This window comes from Idiotropiscis lumnitzeri, chromosome 9 (assembly GCF_059441095.1).
Source record: "Idiotropiscis lumnitzeri isolate Australia: NSW breed Sydney's pygmy pipehorse chromosome 9, RoL_Ilum_1.0, whole genome shotgun sequence".
Taxonomy (NCBI): Eukaryota; Metazoa; Chordata; class Actinopteri; order Syngnathiformes; family Syngnathidae; genus Idiotropiscis; species Idiotropiscis lumnitzeri.
In genome coordinates, this window is record NC_142399.1 from 6,194,939 (window position 1) to 6,217,986 (window position 23,048).

General features: G+C 38.3%; 1 long non-coding RNA gene across 1 annotated transcript; it reads right to left on the reverse strand.

The window, feature by feature from the left end:
• Positions 1-14,526: 14,526 nt before the first annotated feature.
• On the reverse strand, positions 14,527-22,749 carry LOC148329996 (uncharacterized). Its single transcript, XR_015845129.1, has 3 exons — positions 22,447-22,749; positions 22,209-22,262; positions 14,527-14,793 (listed from the first exon to the last, which is right to left on the reverse strand). It is a non-coding gene; the product is annotated as an uncharacterized LOC148329996 (long non-coding RNA).
• Positions 22,750-23,048: the final 299 nt, after the last annotated feature.

The following is a 23,048-nucleotide window of genomic DNA, read 5'->3' on the forward strand; positions in this document are numbered from 1 at the left end:
GGGAACATGCTTTTTTCCCACCGTACTACAATAAAGTGTAATTGCACATCCACTCCAGTAGGTGGCAGTATTGATTTTTTTTATCATTTTATTTTCAGCAGCAAATGGTGCAATAAGTCTGTCAAAAATGTTTACAGCTTAAACAAGGATATAATTTTTTGAATTTCAGGCAAATTGAGCCACTTAAAATCTTTTACAGACTGAATAATGTTGATAAGGTTATTCTTGTAAGTTGAACTACATCTCTTTCTTCTAGTTTTGTCTATTTGAAAGACAAATGCTATTATTCATAGTCGCGGCGGAAAGTGGGTGGTAGGGTGGGGGCGAGAATTGTTTTCTTCTTGCTGGGGGGGTGCGGGCGTAACAGAAAATAGAGAATCACTGCATTAATGCAACGATAGATAACTTGTTGCCAACATGCATATCCAAACATAAAAAACAAACAAAAAAACGACCAAGTCACAACTTGTAACTTAGGATCTAAAGACGTATATATACGTTTTGAAAGTTGTAGTCCCCGCCTCCCAAAGACGTATTTGTACGTCTTAGCCTTTTGCGCCAGCGCTCCATGTTTTTATATCTTTAGAATTGTGTTGCCCTAAATCAGTCAAAATCCAGAAAAAAAACGCTGTGATTGAGGTGTTTCCTTGTAGAAACAGCTGGGATTCAATAAGTTAAGAGCCAACCTTGAATCGAGTCAATTCATTATTTCTCCCCAATTTGTTTCCATAAAATCCAAATGAATTACTTTGGAAAGTAGCCAACTTAGGAAATTCCCGGAATTTTGCAACCCTAGCTGGGATTGATTTTTGTTTGCCTTGGCCTCTCCCCGTCTCCACAGGTATTAGCTTCAACTGTTTGCCGTCCATCAGCGGTGGCAGTAATAGATTAAAACAAAGAGCTGTGGCGCACGAGAGACCACCGATTCGCACGACGTCCGCATAAGACAATACGGTGGTGGAGAAGCAGGTTGTGTTGCTGCTTGTCCGAGTGAATATTCAACACCTCATTTGTAAAACGCCAGCGAAGATCGAAAGGCGTAATTACAACTGGTGTGAGGAATTTGCCCACAGAGGTATTTCATGCTTACGAATCGTCGACGACAATCAATCGAAAGGGAAACCTTTTGTCTTTTTTGGCCGCATGAATGACTTTGAAAGTATAGGAAATGAAAGCAAAATGTAATACCGATGTAGTAAAAAATGGATTGGTTGTTTTGTCAGGTTTTAGCAGCATTTTAGTGCCTCTAAGTGCTAACATTTGAAAACGGGGTTTCACAAAAAGGACTCTGTTAGCTTTGAATGAGGCAACTGGCACACAAACGTGATTTTTGCAGCTCATCTGGATTTTTCGACGTGACAAGACCTGTTAAACAGCACCCCCTGGTGTTTAGAATATAGATAATAACCTAATTAATAACATGGAGACCCGTGGTTATCCAAAGCGGCTAAATTTAGCTATCGTGGTTTTTAATCAGGCGTGTTTTGTCGTCTGGAAATTACAGTAAGTGGATGTGAATTAGAAATTAGTCACCTGATGATCTTGAAATAATTTTTATGAATTATGAAACCTTTGTCGTTAGCCTGTCATCATGCACGAACGTTTTTATTCATTTATTTATTTATTCATTTATTTTTTTTGGGGGCAGGGAGGAAGGACTGTTGAAATGCACTGACGGAAACGCTTTAAAAAAGACGAGAACGGACGGCTACGCAGGACGATTATTTTATGAATAAGGACGGAATGGCGCCCAGGTGGCGGACGGAGGACGGACCGGCAAAATAAGGTACTTCACTACATCACTTCTCCTTCACTTCGCCATTCACTTAAAAAAAAAGCAACAAATTGGTTTTATCAATCCATAGTGGGTGTATTTATTATATTCCCTAAGTAAAAAAGCTTGTTGTGACACTGCAGGTTCACCTCATTAGTATAAGGCTTTTTCAATTTAATTTGCACGACGCAATTGCAGTCACTGACCTGTGTTGGCTGCTTGCACTGTTAAGAGAGAAGTTTGGAACTAATGCGAAACAAAGACAGCCTCGCTAGCCTTGCACTTTTTCCGCGAAAGATTTCCATGTGCTTTGTGGATTAATTGTCAGCTCACAGTTGTATTTTTGGAGGCTTGAAAAATTAATTCGGCTTCATCCTGCAGGTAGTGTGGGATTTAATTAGGTAGCTGTGTTTAAAGCCTTGTACAGAACACAGACGCCGTTTTGTCACACCGCTACGAAGGGAACATCTTGTGATCCAGGCCATATTTTTCGTCTATGCTGCCTTCATTTTTCGGTGCTGTCTTTCCATGAGATATGAGATGAGTGCTAGCTGCCTGTTTGTCTTCACTAAAGCCTCAGGCAACATCCGAGACATGGCGGTCTCTCTGGAAAACGGACGTCTGGAGCGACATCAGAGCAGGGAGAGATGAGGACGCCAAAAGGTGTCGGAACGAGACGAGACTCCCCCGCTCCCCAGTGCACCCTGCTCGGATCGAGAGGATGTGTATGCGTTGTTTAGGAAAAGCAGCCGCAGCATGAAGTACAGCAAAATCGAATGTGAGCCTATAGCCGCTGTAACAAATTAAATTTAACCTGCGAGCGATGAATGTGGCCTTGTCCAAAACTTGGGCAAACTTTTGGATTGGCGGGCCACAACGGGTTCTAAAATTTGACAGAGAGGCCGGACCAGAAGCAGATGGATGGAGTGTTTTGGTATCCTCATTTCATCGTAGAAAAAAAATACATTTTATTTTAAATGAAAGTGATCAAAAGCATGACAACAATATATGTCTTTGAAAAACCACAGTATTTAGAAAATAAAATATTTTTAAGGTTTATTCATTTAATTTTTTTTTAAGGTCGGCAGACCGGATTAAAACGTTTAAATTTACATGACAGAACAGACTCAAGAGGAAAAAAAAAAAAAAACAAAAAAAAAAAAAACAAGATTGATTTATTGAACGTATTTTCCGTACTATACAGCGCCCCTACTGGTGAAAAAAAAAAAAAGCTGCGCCGTTGTATTAGCCGCATGGTTCAAAATCTAGGAAAAAAGTAGCGGCTTATTGTCCGGAAAATACAGTACATACTTCCATATTTTTCATCAGGATCCATATGCGTGACTCATTGTAGTGAGCTCTCATGAAACTGTACCAAAGGCCGCTAACACACACAAGATCAAGTCTCAGTGAAGCAGCATGTGGTTATTTTGCCCAAGGTTATACACTTTTTTTTTCCCCCCGGCATGCACTATTCGATTGATATTAATGGTCAACCACACAACACGTCAAAAGCCCCAAAGGATACCTGTTGTGTTTGATCCCACATTCAAGATCAGTAGGCGGAATGAGGAATATTAGCGTTATTCATCAGCGCACGCACGCACGAGCACAGGTTCTCACATACGCGCACACACACAATGCACGGACTGTATTACCACTGTCGGAGTGCCTCAGTCAATATGAGTGAGACCGTTGGGAAATAAGAGACCTCATAAAAGGTAAGTGTGTGTGCGTCTTTTCACTCACCGGCAATTTAACAAGATCATCATTACAGTCTCGTTACCATGTTGACTCCATTCGGAAGGACACACAAGCTCAAAAATGATTTTTCACCTCTAAAATGCACTTTATATACTTCCGTGTCATATAAAATGATTTTTTTTAAATGTGCTTTATTTAAATGTTTGAGGATAATCCAAAAAAATGTACTTGGCTGAAGGCATTGTTAGAAGTAAAAAGACACGCTGAACAGTGAAAATGTTAGAACCCAAGGCCATCTGTGTATGCATAAAGAGTATGTTGCAACACATACAGTACATACGTGTACTACCGCATTTACTCACAGAGCTGCCTTTCCTGTTCAGTTTTTAAAGGCACTTTGAAACATTTGTCGAGGACGGAATTCCGGTAACACATTTATGCCTCGAGATACGAGTGACCCGATTGACTCGATTTTTTTATCGAAATGCATGTGGCTGATTTTTTTCGCTTCGACTTTTGGGAAAAAATTTGAGATGTGAGCGCTGTATGGTGGCAGTGAATGAAGCGCAACTCACCTCACAACAAGCAGCAGTTCGGCATACGGTGAACAATTTTCCAAAAGGAGCCACAAAGCTATTTATTGCTACTCCCAGTTGAGTGTTGTACTTGCAGCAATTGCAGAATTAAATACGATGACATACGATACATTTTTTACTACAGTTCAATGGACAGTGTGCACGCCCGGGGTCACCTGGGCGTCACATAACATGAAGCTACACCATCCCTCAGTAAGCCACATTCATCTACGATGATAAAGAATATATGCCTGGTAGTATTGTTATATTGTCTATCTACAGGTGTTGCTCAACCATCTGTGTTCAAATACCGTAGTTTCCATACTATAAGGCACACCTGTTTATAAGTCACAGCAACTCATTTTGGGCCAAAAAAAATGAAAAAAATTATAAACAAGCTACACCAGGCTATAAGTCGCAGGACATGGAATTCATCCGCATGGTGGAGAAGTGGCCGTCGCTCGGGCAACCGGTGGCACATCCACAGATGATTGGAGGTCAACTTTCCACACGGTGGATCTTTCACTTGCGATGTCACCAGGAAGCATGTGATGATGCCATCAGAGCCTTGTTACATCAGAGTTCGGCTTTGAACACACACCACCACAGCAAACATCGCCACGTGTCAGCTATAGTGAGAGCATACTTCACGCCAGGGCTACGCTCGCTACTCCCCATGGACGTCTACAGCGAACGCCTGTCCCGGCTGGTGGGGCATATCCCCCCGGAGCTGCTGCCCTCGCTGCCCGACGTGGTCGTGGAGTGCATCCGCCTCCACGCCGCGCAGCCCGGGGCGGCGCTACGCAACCGGTCTGAGGCGGCATTTTTGCGCTGGATGTGCTCGCAGATTGAGAGTTTAATGACCAAAAAGCGCAAGGTACCCGACCGGAAGCCTCGCAGACCTCAAGAGATGCTACGGGAGAGAAAGGGAGTTTACAGAACATACGGGCATGTGCCGATTGTCATCACAACGCCTCACGTGCATCTCGGTCTGGAGAAGACGAAGGAGCTGATAAGGGAGAGAGTTGAAAAAGCCAGAGGAAACAACCAGAAGACCTTTGCATCCCACATTCATCAGAGCATTAACGAGACTATGGACTTAATAGAAGCGGATAACCACCGTCTGCAGGGAAGTGCAATGGAGACTAAGGAGCAAAGAAGAGAGAGAAAAGGAGTTGACAAAAGGAATGCAAACCACCACATGCATTTGAGTCTTAAGGAGAAGAAGGAGACGATAAGAGTTGAGGACACAAATGGAAAGAAATGGAAACCCTTCACATACGAGATCTACGACAGTAATTCGGAGACTGAGGACTTCATGGAAGTTGACAAATCAAGTGGAAACCACCAGAACCCCGCTGAATCCTACATGCGTGACAATCTAAAGGAGACTACGGAGTTTATAGGAGTTGAAAACACAAGCAATCGGAAATCCCTAACATCCATGTGTGACAATCGTGAGGAGACTATGCAACTATGTGAAAACAAAAGAAACCTGACCCTTGCGTCCCACCTGCATGACAATCTTAATGAGACTACGGAGCTAATGACATTCGAAAATACATACGGCAACAACCACTTTATCTCCCAAACGGGCGACGAACTAGAAGAGATGAGCAAGCTAACGAAAGCTGAAAACACAACTCGCAACAATAGCTTTTCATCCCACATGGGTGACAATCTCGAGGAGATAAAGGAGCCAATAAAAGTTCAAAACTCAAAGAGAAACAGTCGCCTTGCGTCCCACATGGGCGACAGTCCTAAGGATGAAAACGCAAACGGAAAGAACCACAAACCCCATAAATTCCAAATGCATGACAGCCTACGGGAGACTAAGGAGTTCATAAGAGAAAGAAAAGGAGTCGAGAGGAGAAACAGAAACAGCCACACTCCGAACAGTCTTAAAGATGCGACAGAGTTAATAAGAGGAGACAAAACAGGTAGAACGCACCGGAATCATCTTGCATCCCACGCGCATGCCAGTCTTCGGGAGACTAAGGAGCTGCTAAGAGAGCGAAAAGGGGTCGATAAAAGAAATGGAAACAACCACTTTCCTGACACTTTTAAGGAGACTAAAGACATACGAGCAGATAAAACAAATGGAAACCACCGGAGGTCTACCCTGTCCTACAAGTGTGACAATCTTAAAGAGACGAAGGACTTGACACGAGTGAATAAAGCAAACGGAAACCACCGGAAGCCTGCCCAGTCCCACATGAGCGACATTCTTAAGGAGACTATGGACATAAGACAGGCTAAAATTAGTGAAACCCACCGGAAATCCATCCCATCCCACTCGCACACGAATCCCAAGGAGACTGAGACAATGCTAGAAAGGGCGGAAATCGTCACGTCTCGCAAGGATGACGATGGTTGGGAGACTAAAAAGCAGCGAAGAGGACCTGGCAAGTCCGACCCATCCCCTCGTGCGCATCACAGTCGAGAGAAAACACCAAAGCGCAAGCACAGGAAATCGCCAGAGAACGTCTCCACGCCCCAATTTCCGTTATACCCCATGAAGTCGGTGTTCACCTACCTAAGTCTTATAGAGACGGACGACAACGGCACGTCAAACACGAGATACGACTGGACGCCGACCAGCTCCATCAGTCACCGGACGACCCATGACGCAAAGGACCAGCTGCCCTCCAGAGGTAACAAAAGACCAGCAAAGGACTGGAAGACCGCGGGCTCTTACACCTCCCAGAACCTAAAGACTGACACGATGAAAACCGACAGATTGGGCACAGTTATGCGATTGGCGTATGACCAGTCGCCGGTGAGTGGATCTTGTGCAAACATAACCAAAGTCAAAGACAAAATGAGAAGCACCTGGAAACCCCTCGGACCTTATCAGAAGACAAAAAACATGCCTAAGCACGTTAAGTTCTTGCTGGAAAGCGCTGGAGTATGATGCACGACGTCTTTAATGAATGGACGCCGAGTGTGATAGATGAGAGGCACGACAAAGCGGTCATCTGTGAATATTAATGTCTGGCAGGATTGCGTGTATCTATGATAACATGAAGTGTGTGTGTGTGTGTGTGCAAGCACACATTAGAAGTGACCTCTGTGATGACAGGTGATTTCCATAGGTTTTGTTTGGGGCTTTAAATAATAAGAACCGTCACGAGACTGTCACAAAGGATTAAAGTTGACTTAACGTATAACGGAAACGTGACTCATTTCTTGTAAAATAATCCAGTGGGACTCGTCAGACCCGCACCGCTGCAGAACAAGGAAGTGCAACAGTTACAGTCGTGATTTCCATGTCTCCTTTAAATATTTGTCCGTCTCCTTTTATACACGTGACAACGGCGTTGTTGAGGATTTGAAAGAGGAGGTTCATGTTTGAGTTGTCACACAGACGGACGGTGAGATGGATTGGAAATGAAGCATCAGGAGATGAAGTAGGGCTGGGCGATAAACCGAAAATTCACCGTTACCGAAACTTATTACAATGACGAAATAATTTTGCCCATGTCGGTAAATTCGGTGTTTAAAAAAAAAAAGAAAAGCCTTTTCTGTCTGCAGCAATGTTCATGCCCCTTTTATACCGCTTCAGCGCCGTCGTGCGCCGTCGTGCATTTATCGTCATCGAGATAAAATTGCTCAATTTCTCGCGATATTGATTTGAGGTCATATCGCCCAGCCCTAAGATAAAGGCTCACAATCAAGCGCAAATTCCATGATGTAGACATGGTTGAGTAACACTGCTTGGTGTTAATGACCCAACACTCAGTTTCACCTTTAGGGTGAAAGTCCTGAGATATAGTTTCTGCCGCCTTCAAAATAGCAATATTACATTTAAAATTCCATGAAGTAGACATGGTTGAGTAACACCGCTTGGTGTTAATGACCCAACACTCAGTTTCACCTTTAGGGTGTAATTCCTGAGATATAGTTTCTTACGCCTTCAAAATAGCAACGTTGCACGAAGACCAAGCGTCGCAAGCGCAGCTGTCAAGCGTGTGAGGTCCTTCACCGATGGATCAGGCCCAGTTAGACACTTTGGTCCAGGTAAGTGAACATGGTTTTGTTCCAGCATGGGGGCTCGTCAATGTCGACGTGCTGACTCGTGTCGAAATGCTTGCAGTACTCAGGCAGTACTTTGTTTTTTTTTATTATTGTTATTTCATTGTTTTTTTAGAGTGGGTTTATTAGTTTTCATTTGTTTTGTTTTTTTCAGAAATGTTTTATTTGAGTTTTCATTAGTTTTAGTATTAGTTTTTATTTACGGAGTATTTGTGGGGTAAAAATAAAAATAAAGGTCCCCAAGTACAATATTGTGCAATAAAGGTAGTAAACAACAATTGCTAATTTCTTCTTAACATTTTCATATTAAATATAGTTTTATAAACGTGCAACATAATTTCCATTTTATTTTCTGGAAAAACACGCTCATGTTTATTTCATTTCGTTAACAAAAATGTTTTTTTCCGTTTTAGTGTTAGCTATTTGTTAGTTTACTACAGTGGGCTTGACGTAAAGTACGAGTTGTTTGAAGGTTACAAATTTTAGCGTATGCTAATTTCTATTTGCCCATGTACGGCTTTGTGAATTTTATGTAAACCAGAAGACTTTCGTTCGACCAAATTGAAGTCGTTTGGATGGAAAGTTTTGACATTAAAATATTTGTGGCTGTTACGTACTGGTGGCCTGAAAGTTTTCTTTCAAAACTTTTCCAGTTTTTGTTTTCCACACATATCCTATTCGTGGCATATTAAGGAAATATTAGGTGCTGGACGGAAAAACACTTATTACTCTAATTCCAGAAGTGAATGCATTTTGCTAAATGACATTTTGCCCTGATGCTTTGTTTCCCTCAAGTGGGTTATTTCCAAACGCTAACAGCGTATTGGCCGTTGTGTTCAAAAGTGATGATCTTCTTTAGCATATTCCGCCAGTTTGGAATGGCGGCGCATCATTCACAGAGTACGCGTGCACGCTCGAGCGCGTTCAACACAATAACCCTCGGCGACTTCTTTCCCGCTAACAATGACAAATGGACAACGCCATTAACGGTTGCGACCGTCTTATTCCTATTTCTTAAATGAAACTGCAAGAGTTTGATGATGTGGCAAATTCTGGAAATAAAGCTGCTGAATCCTGACAAAATGCACAGCGAAGCTGGAGTGTTGTGAATGTGTTGATTGAGAAATCGAATAAAAAAAAATAAATACCCCTCCTGCAGGTCATGTTTTTCCGGCTGAGAATACATAACGCCGAATGAATATTGTAAAAGCAATAAATAAAGGAGACAGACGGTGGAAAACCAACAAACTCACAACTTGGAAGCCAAGGGGAAAGGCAGAAATCTTAATATTCCATTCCATCATTTATTTGTTTTATATTTGTACCTATCCACTTTTAAATGTAACATTTTTCTCTCCGATTATTATACTCCATATCTTTTTGTAATTTATTCGAAGTATAGTTATAATTAATTACACTATTTTATTTGTTTTCATTTTAAGTCGATTTTGCTCTTTATAATCTGTATTTATTTGAATGTGCAATAGTTTTATTAGTAACTGTATTTTTTGCTTTAAATATGATCTATCATTGTATTTACAATTTTTTTTATATTTAACTTGGATTTTTTCCCAGTCGATATTTTTTTCAAAAATTCAAATCGTGTATGCTAGATTTTCAGTTTATTTATGTTACATGTATTATGCATAGTTTACAATATAATATATTTTATTATATTATATTATATTATATTATATTATATTATATTATATTATTTTATTTTATTCTCTTTTATTTTTATTTATTATTATTGTATTTGCAATATTTAATTATTATTATTATTATTATTATTATTATTGTTACATATCTTTGCTTTAAAATCTGATTTAGTATTTATTTATACTATATTATAAATGTTTGCTTCTTTTTATAAATGTCAGTACGGTTTCAAATACACTTGGGTGTTGTGAAAGGTGAGGTAAATTAAACACATTATTATTTTTAATGTTTCTATGAAAATATGACTAACTCCTGTAGAAAACTAAATGTGCCTTTGCACAAATGAGGCTAATTAAAATCTTGAGTTGCCAACAGTCTTTTTTTTTTAAGGTTACATCTTCAGGCAACATTTTGGATCTTTCCCATCCACTTTATGACCATTTTTAAATTAGGAACATCATGACCTTTTGTGGTGTTGAAGCTGTTAAGCAAAATGCTGTGCCCAAGTGAGGTATCAATATCGGTATTGAGGCCTATATTTGATGAAAGTGCAGCAGTGCATCCAGGAGAAAAAGTATCGATTTTATGACATGTATGCATCAATAAATACCAACGTTTGCGTTGATATTTTGATAGATCTGCTGACTACTTCTTTTCGTATTACACTGTGTGACATACATGTTTTTTTTATTTGACAGTGAGAATTGAGCTCCAACAGGGAGCGTGTCTATTACGGCAACACCTGACATTGAACGCCATGTAGCATCGTGGGAAAGTCGGAATGTTTTGTGCACATTTGTTTTGCGGAGTGTGTTTCCGTTGCCGCATGTTTACACTGGAAACATATTTTCCGCAACGCAAGCACATCTCACGCCGCGCAGATGAAATATACATTATATAGCATATCCAATGGCATACGAGTGCAGGCATCTTTCACAGATAGTCAGCCTTATACATGTTTGGGTTGCACACAGTCATGAACATTGTATGGCGAAGCTATTTTCCATTGTTTTGGAAATTCCCGTTGGCCATCATAAAGTGTTGTAAAACGGTTAAGACACTGAAAAGCTTTTATTTTGAAGGCCTGGATGTTTCACTGCACCAACCTGACTGAGTGTTGCCAAGCACACTCGGAGGCTTGTTATTGCGTTGCGTTGTTTATAAAAGCTGACCGATTTTTACACAATTTGACAGAAGGTTCCGAGCGCCAGCCGGTCAATAAAAAGAAGACCAAAAAAAAAGTGAAATTTGAAAGATAAAGAAAGAGAAATGTCTCTTTTTTTGTGCCGACTGACAATAAATGATAGTCTTTGGGAAAGCACATTTTTATTCTTTGTTTTATTTGTGTTCTAATTTCCTGCTAATTTATATTACACCATATGGAAAGCGCTTTGTTATCGCTCCAGCTGTTGTGAAATGTGATATATAAATAAAGTTGTATAGTATCGCATAAAGCCAAATTTGATATTTTATTTAATTTTATAATGTATTTTTTTTTCACATTGTTCTGCATGTAATACTGTATTTATTGTCATCAAAATGTTTTTGTTGGGTCATTTTTTTGTGGTGCCTGGAACGGATTAATTGTATTTATATGATTTCCTATGGCAAATATTGCTTTGGATTTTGTCTGTTCGTCATCAGGCTTTCTGTAATGGATCAAGCAACATAATCAAGGTTTGACTCATGTCATTGTGAATATTTTTATCGTCTCATTCGCTTCACAAAAGCCTCACAAAAATTGTTGAATTTTAGGTGATGTTTCGTTAAACTGATTTTGGGGATTCACCTCAGAAATTAATGAAAAAAATCATTATTTTAAATTGTGATATTTTTTTTTTTTGTCTTCCTATTAAATGTTTCATTTCTTTCCATTTTCTCTTTACGTTCCGTGTCCACGCTTGGCATTTAGCCCAACACATGACAGCGGCACGCCTCGTTAGCATGCGTCGTTAGCGCTCTGACATTTCTTACGGGGCCAGCAAAACGACGAGAGAAGGTCGCCATGACCTTGAGGAGACGTCACGACTTCCTCCTCATCTAAAATGCATAATAAGCATGAGCAAAATCCATCAATTTGTAGAAAAAAAAAAAGATTTTGGAATACCAACGTGACTTTGCCTTGTTGATCAAGGTTGCGGGTGAATCGGTTCTGATGCATGGACATTCATCATTGTGTGCGCACACATGAAAGCAAACAACACACACACGTGCGTGGCCTCGGCTTTGGATGCCATACCTCAGTCATTGTGTGAGTGCGAGGCTGACCGGGTATTTGCAATACGACACACTAACACGAATTAGCATGTGCAGCAGCGGGAGATAAGAAGGAGGGGCCGGAGGGGGGTGGTTGGAAATCGTGCTCGTGAGGAGATATGCTGAGCAGAATGTAGAGTCTTTGATAGGTCAATAATATCTTTTAAAAAAATACAAAAATAAAAATAAAGACAATGTAGTCTTCAATGATTCTCACAAGTCCTGAAACTGTCTTTTAACGTTTAATGTTAAAAAAAAAAAAAAAAAACAGGTACGATAGAGACAAATTTGTCGGATGTTTATGAAATCATAACGTTCAATCAAGACTTTTCAATATATGTCAAGGTTATTGTAGATTCCAAATACACATTTGAAAAAATTATAAATTCATTTTTTTAATTTAAATTGAATTTAAAAAATTTATTTTTTTTTTTATTTAAAAAAAAATAGCCAAATGGAAGACTGTAACTGTCTGACTTTTATGAAAACTTCATTTTTGTGATTTGTCTCTAAATTGTGTTGGATTGTAACCAAACGCAAACATTTTCATCCTTGACAGGGTACCGAAAAATGTTAAGCTCCTCAAAGTCGAAAATTGAATCGAATTGGAATCTTGTGTCTCGAATTCAATCAATTTTGGAAATTTGAATTGTGTATGTTTTAAAGCAGCACAGAAGGAAAAATGCGATTGTTTTTTTGTCTTTTTTTTTTTTTTGTTATTTTAGCTCCAGTACACCTAGAGTTGCGTAACCACTTTTAACTTGTCTGCCATGATTAATGCCTGCAATTTTAAAAAAACAACAACAATCAGGCGAGAGTTGCCACTGGCTTCACGTGACCCGAAAAAACCTTGAGGTCACCCACCAGACAAACAACAACAGACACAACAGAAATCAGAAATCAGAAATCCCTTAATTGTCATTGTACTCAAATGTGCAACGAGATTAGAGAGCTCCCCTCTCCAGTGCAATACAACAATAATTCAGATAAATATATAAATTAGATAAATAAGAGAATAGAAAGTGCAATGGAAAATAATACTGAATAGGATATATAAAAACACATCACGTTGCTGTTCTGCAAGGTAAGGGTGGTCGTGTGTGTGTGTGTGAGAGTTTAGAGTTAGAGACAGCTGGGGGCAATAAATAATCAATTTGAGATAAATAATAAATATGGATCAAGTCCACTTTTCCACCTTGAATCTCCGCACCAAAACAGGTGGCGGCACACAGACAAGAAAGAGTGCTGTATGGATGGATGAGAGGATAAAGTGGCTAGTATTGCGGTGTGTGTGTGTGTGCGGGGGTGGGTGTGCGTGCGTGTGTGTGTGTGTGTGTATTGTACACCATTCAATTCCACTAAGTGCAGCAAACAGGGAGATGCTTTTTCATCAAAAGCATAAAGATGGAAGAGAAGAATACAGATTGCTGGCTAAATGCGAGCGCAAACACACACGCACACACACAAAAACAGATTTTCACAAGCAAGCATTTTATCATTGGAAAAATAGCGTCTGGAGCGTAGCCTGGCCATGAAATAGCCAGCTTGCGGCTTGAGGAGGAAAGATAAGTGTTCATGCTGTAGTAGACACTCAAGTTGGATCTAGAATACACTTGTCTTATTTCGTTGATTTACAGCAAAGCATTTTTATAGAATTATCATTGGAATCTTGTTTTAATGAAATAGTAAACAAAAAAATTGAAAGTACTGTATCTTGAATTTCGTTGGATTGTAATAAGTATTTTAATAAGATTGTAATAAGATTGTAATAAATATTGTCATAAACGGTCCGTATTTGATGAGTGCTACCAATAATTTTGCTCATATTTTCATCAATAGGTAACCTGAGAAATGAAATGTGTTCCATATGCCATATTTATTTGTGTTTGTTTTTTTTTATAATAAAATCTAACATAAAATAAAATGGATATTGTAAAATAAATGTGTGGCCTCAGTAATAGATTAATAATAGCCTACCAATTGTCCAATAATAGTTGAATGAATGTGAAAACAAATTAATAGGTTACATTAGCATTTAATTAGTGTTACCATTTCAATAATTCTTTAATTTCATTCATATTTACGTAAAATAAAAATATGAACTGAGAATTTAAATAATTGCACCATTAATTTTATTTTTCTTGAGTAAAAATTAAAATAAAATAGGCGACCTGTGCAATAAACATTTTAACTTCAGAAAATGTTAATAACATGAAATACAAATAAAAACTACAGGTGACTGAAGCATTGGAGTGGTGTTCGTAATGATATCACTAATATTCAAATTATATTAAATCATAGTGACTGAAATTTCCAACACGTTTTCAGAATTAAAACTAAATAAAAGGAAAGGTGATCATCAAGTGTGTCATATTAATATTGACTTTATTAATAATCATTATAGCATGATAAAATAGTTCCAGTCCAGTTTGTTGTTACATAAACTTCAACTGTAAAGCGACCTATCAGCGGACAGCGTCCCCTGGTGGCTTCAGTGATGCAACATGCAACTGCAGGCTCATTCATGCAGTGATTTTTTTTTTCCCCCCTCTGCACTCCCATTGATCAGGATAAGCTCTAGTGACAGAGCAGCGGCCCAAGCAGAGGAAGTCAAAGCTGAGTTGGCAACAAGGTGGCACGTCCTTGCAACATGGAAGATGAAACGTCTTCCAGGCTTCTGCTGTATACATCAAATAGTTTTGGGTTTTTTTCATTACTTTTGCGTTCATTAAATGGTCTTTGACGTTTCCCAAAATGCTTGGTCTGTTAAGGACTCGTCTTTGATGAATACTATAACACACATAAGGTTAAAAGAAAATTGTAAATTGTCATAAAAACTCATTGCAGATTTCATATATGTTCAATGCCGACGAAATGGTCTTTGATGTTTTAAATGATGATAAACTTTGCAAAAATGTAAATTAAAGACCCAAAACATATTTTCTATGTTTACAAAAAACATGTTTGGCTCACTAAATGTTTTTAACTGTGTTTGATGTTTACAGAAAAACGACACGCAACCGGTTCCTGAAATGCTCAATCTTCTTCAATGTCGACGTAAACACGCGTTTGCCTCACTGACGACTTTCAATTTTCTTTGACATTTCCAAAACATCCGTAATGTTCGGCTCGTTCAAGACTTGGCGAAGGAACTCTTTGTGCTTATTATTAAAAGGGGTTCAAATATTAGAAAGGGCTTTTAACAGTGACCAAGGCAAGCGGCACACAAGATGGATGGACGATCAAAAATGAACAAAGAACGGAGGAAAAAACGAAGGATGACGAGATTATGAAAGATGGAGTGATTAGGAAGAGGCGAAGCATGAAGGAAGGCGGGAGAAGTGAGGGGGAGGGGGGGGGAGTCCCTGATGCATTTGGTGTCAGAAAAAAATACATTAACTCTCTGTTTTCTGAATGTTTTTCTTCACATCAAGAAATGTGAGTAGATTTATTAAAGAACGCTTACGACTTTGTGAATGTTTCATAAATATCTTTTAAAGACAAAGAAGTGCTGTTGTTTTTATTTCGGTGATGTCACCAGAGTTCTTTATGCTACATATGCTAAGCTAACCGCGCTACTGTACTAGCGCTACAGCTAGTGCCTTTAGCGGTTAGCAGTTAGCCACCAGCCAAATGTGCGTGTGTTGCCTTGACAAATTGCGCCGGCTTGGAATTTCTAAGAAACCAAATCAGCTTCTACGTCTGCGAGGAAATGGAGCTGTCACATCGGCTAAACTGATGGATTAAAACTGCCTGCATACATACATAAAGCATATACACATATATATGTATATGTTCATTTATGTACTTTGTGTGCGTGTACGTGTGTGTTCAAAGGAAATATAAAATAGTCTTTGCGTCCATTTGGATGGATGCACGTACATGCATGTTCAATGAAGAAAACGATGTTCGTGAATCTGTATGCGTATTTGTTAATTAGTTGTTGTTTACATGTTAGATTAATGAATGGTTACAAGGTGGACAAAAATGAATGAATGAACTAATGATGGATGATGATGAAATGTGAAAAGTCACTCATGGATCGATGGATGGTCTCATTTTATACCACAAAAAAAAAAAAATCGCATTTGAAAGGGGTGTGTGTAGACTTTTGTAACTACTATTTATGATCTGTGTTTGTTCACGTGATGGCACATAAATAATCTCCCGGGCTGATTTTATGGCTCTCAGAATCACGCTCCACTGCACGTGCACACGATCAGCTAGGACAGTGATTTACGCATACACACACATCCACACACACACACACACAGACACACACACACTTCCCACGCAGCGCGGATGGAGAAATCAGCACCATTGCACCAATGGCCTCTGTCAATGACTCCTGAAATTGCTCTGAGGATGAGAATGGGAGGTATGCATACTACCATTTTATCTAAAACACACACGTGCACACACGCGCACACACGCCACCACGCGCACACACACACTTGTGATGCGACCCCCCCTCCCCAGAGGATTGGAGACAGCAAGCCAATTGGAAGGTAATGAATGACTCGATGAATTAAATATGCCGGAATAATGAATGAATGAATGAATTAATTAATTAATTAATTAAAGTTTGTATGCTAATAATGCAGAAAAAAATGAAAGACCAAATGAATGTTTGAAAGAAAAAGATGAAAAAAGAACTTTTGATTGTTAAAACTCTTCGATACTATGACACCGATACCACTTCAAGACTTTAACAATACTAATAAAAAAACTTTTATCACAATTACTAGATGTAATGACATTATCAAGTATCTGTACAGGGCATGAGCAAATACAGCGTAAGCTTGCTAAATTAAATTACTTTAACCGACAGGATCCAAACAAAAGTTTTTTTTTTCTCCTTCATCCCATTTTAAATCCATGCTACTAGCCTAATCCTAGATAGCGCTAAGCTAGTTTGCCTCTCAGGTTCGGCATCCTCATTTGAAAACTCCCTTTCGTGTGTTGCTAGCATGGCGTTAGCCGGCCAACAGCTGAGGCGTTAGCCAGTCAAATACTCCTGTTGCCCAAGTAGATCGGACACATTCCTCTCTGACGACAGTATCTTATGGCCGTGACTTATTAGCGCATTATACGAGGAACACGTATCATGAGATTCATGGATGTTAAATGAATGAATGAGCAAATGAAATGCTAGTTGGTTGCAATAATCTTTTCTTCCCACACACAACTTGCCACGGCAGGTCGCAAAGCCCATTTGAAGAGGCACTCAAGGTCGCAAGCGCTGCCGTGTAAACGTGATTCAAAGTGAAGCGGAAGAGGAGGCCATAAATCAAAGTGTCGACGTCCCTGCCGCGGTCACCTGAAAGCGTCGCAACTTTTTAACGTCCACCAAGTTTTTCCCGCTCACAACTTTAAGGCGGCCAATGATTTGACTTTCAAGGGAAGGTGAAGAACGCCATGTTGCTTACTTGGAAGGAAACTTGGGAATTTATTTCAAGGGCCACACAAATTAAAAAAAATAAAAAAAGAAAGAAAAGGGGAACTTGAAATGCTATGAAATGAAAGTTGTATTTTATGAGGGAAAAAAATATTATGTTTTAAAATATTATAATAAAACTTTGCAGAGGACAATCATAAAGTTACTACATTAAACATAAAGTTATAAGATACAAGTTATCATAAAAAAAAAAAAAAACAGTCAAAGTTCCACAAGAGGAGCAATGGAATGTTTAGTATTTTTTCCGTAAACAATAATATAATGAGAGATTAAAGTTGGATGTTCAAAGGAAAATGTTATATAATAATAATAAAAATAATAATATAAAAATAAAGAAGACTTCGAGAAAAGAAATCGTAATTTCTTTGAAAAACGGAAACATTTCTACATGAGCGACATTGTAATGATATTTATTTTTTTTTTTAAGTATACCTGAACTCATTTTTGCGTTATAAAGCTTATTGTTTGTCTTGCTGCTCCTTTTGTCTAAAAATCACAAACAGCTCCACTCATCACTCTGCTGACAAGCTGAGAATAACTTTACGGCCACTGGCTCCCAAGCACACATGCATATGCGCATACAAACACGCACGCACACGCACACACACTGTATTATATTCCTGCAAATACGTCAATGATTCATGGCTAACGGCTAGCGTCCGTGTTGTTTTGCCCACAGCGAAAAGTCCGTGTTTGATGTTTTCATCTGCGCACTGATTGTTTTTAGTCTCACGGGGAGCGGAACATTGTATATTACCTCACTATTGCTTCGAACGGCTCGGGAAAGGGAACAAAGCTATCGGACTGGAATGGAAATCAACAGGTGTATGTCTAGAGATTTGATGAAGCAGCATGTGGCTCGTTATCTAAGGCCATTCTTAGTTCCAAGTAGATTTTTTTTTTCCCCTTCGGAGTTTAAATCGGAGCCTTAAGCAGTGGCGGGAGACAAATGATTCATGTCTTGTGTTATGTCTCTCGAAAGGTGGAAAATTGCCAGGAAGTATCCGAGTGATAACAGAGGTGGGATATTAAATTTGTGACATTGTAACACTTGTATTACGGCTCGCCTAAAAACTAATTATATAGTTATGAGGTCGTATCTGTGCCAGAAATGAGACAGGTTCTGCCTCATCCCTATCGCAAGGAGAAGTTAATGAGACGTTGTCCTAGGACTGGGTAATTAAACGAAATTCAATTAGGATTACGATTATTACACTTAATGATGACAAAATTGGCATAAACAAAAAAAAAAAAAGCGATTATATAACATTGATCAAATAGTATTCATTTTACAAAGTCTAATCAAATTAGTCAATAGTTAGCATAGTTTAGTTTAAAATTTGCATTTGAGGAATATTTATTTATTTATTTATTTATTTTTTTGGCACAATTTTTTGGGTTTTAAATAACAAATTTTATAAATCCCATTTGTTCCAAAAGGAACTTAAATAATTATAGTGTTTCAAATAATTGATTTGTCTTAATATTTTTTATTTATTTATTTATTTATTTTTACACATAAACATTTTCTTCTTTTATACGGCGGCAAATCAAAAGGAATAAAATGCAGGATCACTTTGAGAAAAAAAAATGTTTTGACCCCCCCGTCGAACTGAAAGCAAGTGTCACAGCAACCGATGCAGGCCATTTTGCAGGATCTCTGCGTGAAACACATTCTCATCAAGCGGGAAAGTCATCAAGCTGAACAGGAATGAATCCATCTTGGAGCGTCCACTTGTCCACTTGTGTCATGTTTGAGGATGTTTGCCCGCAAAATTGCTTATTGATTTTCTTTTTTTTTTTTTGGGTGGGGGGGACTAAGCAGTTCTCCTGCTCTCTCATTTGGCCTTTCGCGCTCTCGTTTATTGACTTTTTTGTGTGTGAACATCATCGCTTTCATGTCGGCTGTGTTGGAAATGTTTGTGATTTATCTTAGTGCTCAAACAATGATTTTCATTACACTTCGGTGGCGGGGGTCACGGAAAAATCGTTAAAAAAATACCAACAGAAAAGTACACACTTAGTGGAGTGTATTTCATGCTGGAGATTTGCCAACGTCCTTATTTCACAGTCATTTCATTTCCTGCTCTGTGATCATTGTCACACTTTACATCTTAGTCATCATTAATCATTCTGTGGTGGCATCACAGAGAAAACAAATTTTTAAAAAAATGAAGAAAAAAAAAGCCCCAGTGAAAATGTTATTTCCATTAAAATTAAGCTGAAATTGAAAATTATAATTACTATGAACTCATGAATACTTTTTGATGTTTTTTTTGGGGGGGGGGGGTTAATTCAATTTGGTTTGTGTATTATTTTGAAACATTGTAATATAAAGATAATAGTGTTGAGGATATATTTTCATTTTCATTTTAGTATCTATTCGAATTTCAAAAATATTTATATTTTTTAACAATTTACTACTTTTTGTTTTTTTAATTTGATTGATTTCAATTCCTAAATTGAATTTGTAGTTTTATTTTTATTTTTAAATTATTTTTCTTTCAATATCATGAGATTTTTTCTTATAATATTGTGAGCTTTTCTTTTCTTTTTTTTTTTTTACATCGCCAACCTCTGCACATGACCATGATGATAATTCTCATATCATGAGACTCATATTGTGATGATATCGTATATCGCAATCTTCCTAGTGCAGCATTTCGCAGGCCGTTGCCCTTTGATTTCGCATATAGTTTTATTAAGTACAGCACCGTCATAAATAGATATTAGAGATTATGAGAGAACTACAGGACTGCCTGACATTAGCATAGACTGGAACTACCGAGGGATAGTGATGCGCTTGTATTAATAGCGGCGTGCATGCTTTTTGCCCCCAAGCCAACAAACGTGTAGTAGCCGGACGTCAAAGAGAATTAAAGGTCCGCCGCTTGAGAGCAAACGAAGACCGTCTCTGACTCGCTGAACGGTGCTGCTTCATATGCTTTCGACTTCAGGCCAAAGTTGCCATTAAAAGCGGAGCAAACTCATTTTGTGTACAACTTGCGACTTATACTGAACCATGCGGGCTAAAGTATCGGGATGTGTGGTTATTTTATAGGCTGAGGGTGAAAAAAAACAACTAATTCTACAGCAGTAAAGGGTCGTCTGGCAGATTTGTTTGTCACCAAACTAAGTTAAGCATGCTTTGATGGACTGTTAAAAGAAAAAAGCCAGCCTGAGCACGTCACTTGTCCTCAAAGAAAATATGAAAAAAATTTAAAAAGAAAGTCCAAATGTAATATCAAATTCAAAAGTGTGATTTATCGATATATATTTCAAAAAAATACCTTTAAAAAACATTTTAATGAAGACATGGAAGCCCAAAATTCGAAATCTTGATTTAAAAATAGAATAGAATAAGAATTTTGTTTTGTTTTTAAATGAGCACGTCTATATGGTAAAAATAAAAAAAATGGAAAATGTGATTACACAATAAAAATACGATGTAAACATCTTTCATTAAAAATAAATAAATATATAGAAAACTATAACGCCATCGTAAACGTTTAAATGGTAAAAAAAAAAAATCTAATGCATTAAAGTGGAAAAATGTATAAAAATATATTTTAAAAATACATTAAGTAGGTAAGTAGGTAGGTAAGAAAGTAACGGATACATGTACTCATAGACCTTGCATTGTACAATAGTTCATACTAAAAAATATATACTGTTTAACAAAATAAATAAATAAATGTTTTCTTAAACTACATTGCAAATAAAACAGAGTATAAAATAAAATAATACCAAATTGTCCTGCTACTAAGAAACATAATTACGCATGGACAACTCGGGGGGGCTAGTCCATCCGTAACTGCTTAAGAGCTGCTGTCCCAAGACTAAAGTCCACTCTGCATTCCTTGCTGAATGATTCTTATTTTTTACACTTTGCTGCTTCAAAAGAAATGCTTATAAAAAGCCTACTAGAACATCTGAACTTCATTTAAGGTTAACTTGAAATACTGGAAGGTGTGTTGGAATAAGCCTATGAACCCAGCACAGCCTCATCCTCAGTTATAAGAGGGTGTGCAGACTTTCGCAACCACATGATCGCTATAGTTGTTTTTTTTTTTTTTACCAGATTCATATTTTTCTTTTCATTTAAAGCTTTCCATTATAAAATTCAGCTATAAAATTCACATTAGTCATCAAAGTGTTGATCTTTGAAAAGGGTGCGTAGACTTTTTACATTCACTAAATGTTACAGATTGGTGATTTTTTTTTCACTTTATTTTCTACTATAAATAATAATATTCGCCCTGGTCAGAAAAGACAATTAATGCCCAGAAGTCAATTCTTCGTGTTCATGCAATGTGACATCGCAAGTCGAGTTTTCTGTGCCTGTTTGGCCTGGTTGTGATACGCACTACATTTCAAAGCTATAAGGGAAGATAACATGACACAACAGTTCACTCACAATAACGACGATACAGTGTGAGACGCGCTCACAGAACTCGTACGAACAATACATGATGACATCACACCTAAAGATTTAAATCGGCCGTTATCCCGCTGCTAAATGCGTACAAAGATTTCCCGTTTGGTCAGAAGTGGAACGTCAATGGCAGTGCATTTAAGCTTGGATTCATGAAAATGGCTTTTGTTGTTATTCAGGATGCAAGCGGAAGAATATTGATCCAAGATCCAAGGCGCGATTGTTGTGGAAGAAAGTCAAATTCATTGGGGTTTTTTTCCCTTAGTTGATATCGCACCGATTTTTTTTTTTTTTAAATGCATTTGGACTTACCTTCACTTGTGTACAACAGTCATGTGCCGTCCTTCTCCAAGAATATCGCCATCACTGTCGTAAAAAAATGGATAATTTTCCTTCATTTTCAAAAGTTTGTCTGGGTGTGAGGAGACAGTCTTTCTCCATGGTAATTTTTTTTTTCATGTCACAAAATACTGCTTTTGTCCAGATGTTGTCACAATTTGAAAGTAAAAGGAATGAAAAGCAGACTAGTAAGTTGAAAGGATCGAATTACCTTGTTTTTCCCACTTATGGCTGTCTGAAACTAATCTTCTAGCTGCATTGTTGGTCTTCCTCTTCAGAAATTCTCTTGTTTTCTTTTTTTTAATCCTTTGAGCTGTCATCTTCCATTTTGTTGGAAATACTGTGCTTGGTCTGTCTGTGACAAACTTTTCTGCACCAGACAATATCAATATGCTAATGTTGCATGGCGTTTTTTGTTTGTTTGTTTTTTTCAATGTAAGAGTGCCTTTTTCTGCATATTGCTACTGCCAACATGGCTGCGTACACAAACGCACGCGGGCGATCAGTCACATGACGTCCGGAGCAATAACGATCAACTCAACACTGCCATCTGGTGGCCGTGGTACGGTTCATAACCAGACTCCGCTGAGCACTTTGTGTCCTTTTACCGGGCGTTAATGAAGACTGGCTGTGGCTCCTCCGAAGGTGGCATTTTCGGCTGCAGACGTCAGTTCCCGGCGCCACACGACCGCACGTGGTGTCCAAATTCAAATTATTCATGTAAAAATTTCACCACGGTTTATTCGGTCCAATGAGGCTACATGACGAGGAGCCTTTGAAGGCGCCGAAGTACCCAGTCTGCGAATCATTTTT